At 41.0% G+C, this 2,775-nt stretch overlaps 1 pseudogene; it reads left to right on the forward strand.

The window, feature by feature from the left end:
• The first annotated feature begins 657 nt into the window (after positions 1-657).
• Positions 658-2,553, forward strand: LOC111868382 (annotated as a pseudogene).
• The last annotated feature ends 222 nt before the right edge of the window (positions 2,554-2,775 follow it).

The raw sequence follows: 2,775 nt of genomic DNA on the forward strand, positions 1-2,775 counted from the left end.
TGCACGTAAATAAACATAAAATTAATTTAATTTAAATTATTATTATTATTATTCAACAATTAATGCCAGATAGGAACACATGGCTGAGTCAAATTTGGACTTAAAGATGTGTGTATTCGCATAATGCAAGTTTTATGATATTGTGACGCGTTGCGCTATGGATGACGCCCCTCCCTCCCCGCCAGCCGTGACGTGCCGAGCGGAGCCGAAGTGAGCCGAGTCCAAACACGCTGGTTGCTAGGCAACGCGAGTAAACAGCGGTTGCTACGGTAATAAGCCAGTCAACACTCCGTCTCTCCCCGCGGTGACGTAATACGTGGTACCCCTTCCTACTGTGACGAGACACGCAACGCCGCTCTTGTCACGGGCAACAGGCAACAGCGAACGAAATAATAGCCGGCTGAGCAGTTAGCCAGCAGTTAGTCAGCAGCTGGAAGTCAGTGTGTGATCAGGAGTGAACGAGTTAAAGTGTAGCAGCCAACGAAGAGAGTTGAATTGTAGTAGTCACCGATTTCAGTTGTAAAAGAGATTGGTTTTAGGGTTTGTAAAGTGTGAAAACCCGTAAATTTGTTATAATTAATTGTAGCCGATACTTGCAGGTTGTTAAATAAACCAATTAACAATCCGAACGGCATCTTCAGTAACCCAACACGTTACACTGGTGTAACGGAAAGAAGAACCGGACGCGTATCGTAATTGTGTGTGAAATCTATTTTTGAATAACGTCATTTTCGGCAATATGCCTTCATACGAAGAACAAGGTGACATTGAGCGCTGTTTCAATCACGACGATTTGCCATATGAAGAAGAAATACTTCGGAATCCGTATTCTGTTAAGCTATGGCTGAAATACATTGAACACAAGAAGGGGAGTCCTAAACACACTGTTAATGTTATCTTTGAAAGAGCCCTAAAGCAGATACCACGAGTTATAAATTGTGGTAGTTATCTCGGGCTTCGAAGGAGACAAATCAAGGGACGCTGCATTACGGATCCCTCATATGAAGATGTAAATAATGCGTTTGAGAGGTCATTGATTTTCATGCATAAGATGCCAAGAATTTGGCTTGACTATTGTCAGTTTGATAGATCAGTGCCTTATAACGAGATCACGACATGTGTTTGATCGTGCGCTTCGTGTTCTACCCATTACTCAACATTATCGTGTCTGGCCTCTCTATCTGAAATTTGTGAAAATGCATAACATTCCTGAAACAGCTGTTAGAGTTTGTAGAATGTATCTTAAGTTATGTCCGGAAGATGCAGAAGACTATATCGAATATTTGATATCAATAGGACGATTGGATGAAGCAGCAATGAAACTAGCCGACATTGTGAACAAAGAAGATTTTGTGTCAAAGTATGGCAAGTCAAATCATCAGTTGTGGAATGAACTCTGTGAGCTGATTTCAAAGAATCCTGGTAAAGTAAGATCTCTGAATGTTGATGCAATTATTCGGGGAGGACTGAGAAGATACACAGATCAAGTGGGTCATCTACGGAACTCGTTGGCAGATTAATTACTACGTTCGCAGTGGTCTGTTCGAGAAGGCCCGAGACATTTATGAAGAAGCAATTCAAACTGTGACCACAGTGAGAGATTTCACTCAAGTGTTTGATGCTTATGCACAGTTTGAAGAATTAAGTTTGAGTAAGAGAATGGAGGAAGCGGCAGGAAATTTGAATCCTACGGAAGAAGATGAGATTGACCTGGAATTGCGACTAGCTCGATTTGAGCACCTGATGGAACGAAAGCTCCTGCTTCTGAACTCGGTCATGCTACGACAGAACCCACATAACGTGCAAGAGTGGCACAGGAGGGTCAAACTGTATGAAGGAAAACCGCATGAGATTATCAACATATACACAGAAGCAGTTCAGACTGTAGATCCAAAGCTTGCAGTTGGGAAACTCCACACCCTTTGGGTAGCATTTGCAAAATTTTATGAAGAGAACAGGCAAATTGATGATGCTCGTGTGGTTTTTGAAAAGGCCACCCATGTCTCTTACAACAAAGTTGATGATTTGGCATCTGTCTGGTGCGAATGGGCTGAGATGGAGATTAGGCATGAGAATTATGAAGAAGCAGTGAAATTAATGCAGAGGGCAAATGTAATGCCCCACGAAAGGTGGCATATCATGATGAAACTGAAACGGTACAAATGAGATTGTACAAATCTCTCAAAGTATGGTCAATGTATGCTGATTTGGAGGAAAGCGTTGGCACGTTCAAGTCCTGTAAAGCAGTATATGATCGTATCATAGACTTAAAAATTTCTACACCCCAGATCATTATAAATTATGGTCTCTTTCTTGAAGAACATAAATATTTTGAAGAAGCTTTTAGGGCATATGAGAAAGGAATAGCATTGTTTAAATGGCCCAATGTTTATGATATATGGAACACATACCTGACAAAATTCTTGAAACGTTATGGCGGAACAAAGCTTGAAAGAGCAAGATATCTCTTTGAGTAGTGTCTAGAGAACTGTCCACCAAAATTTGCAAAGGCACTTTACTTGCTATATGCAAAACTGAAAGAGGAACACGGAATGGCAAGATATGCTATGGCTGTTTATGAGAGAGCAACAGAAGCAGTGTTACCAGGAGAGATGTATGGGCTGTTTAATATTTACATTAAAAAAGGTGCAGAAATTTACGGAGTCCCTAAGACACGGCAGATATATGAGAAGGCGATTGAAGTTCTTACAGAAGAAAATGCACGGGAAATGTGTTTGAGATTTGCAAAGATGGAGACCAAACTTGGTGAAATTG

Source organism: Cryptotermes secundus, unplaced genomic scaffold (genome assembly GCF_002891405.2).
Source record: "Cryptotermes secundus unplaced genomic scaffold, Csec_1.0 scaffold4110, whole genome shotgun sequence".
Classification (NCBI taxonomy): Eukaryota; Metazoa; Arthropoda; class Insecta; order Blattodea; family Kalotermitidae; genus Cryptotermes; species Cryptotermes secundus.